Below are 338 nucleotides of genomic sequence, written 5' to 3' on the forward strand. Positions count from 1 at the left end.
ATGAGATCACAATTTATTCCATCGGAGTCCTCCAGCAAGGCCAAAAAAAAGAGAAATAGCAGGCATGCTGAAGCTTAAGTTTAAAAGAGCCACACACACAACCCCCAAAATCCCCAGCAAGATAACTGAATGTTGTAGTAACAAGGGGAAAACTTACTAAGTCATCTCCATTTATCACAGCCTAGCTAAAAAAGCAAACCCACCATGATCTTTGGCTGAGTAACTTCAAATCTATTATATAAACGTTCCCATGTAGAAATCTACATCTGAGCAGTAGTACTGATGGCATGGCAATTTAGAATTCTTGTGTCCATAACACACTATTTCACTTCTGTACT

The sequence above is a fragment of the Antrostomus carolinensis genome, unplaced genomic scaffold (genome assembly GCF_000700745.2).
Source record: "Antrostomus carolinensis isolate BGI_N321 unplaced genomic scaffold, ASM70074v2 scaffold51628, whole genome shotgun sequence".
Lineage (NCBI taxonomy): Eukaryota > Metazoa > Chordata > Aves > Caprimulgiformes > Caprimulgidae > Antrostomus > Antrostomus carolinensis.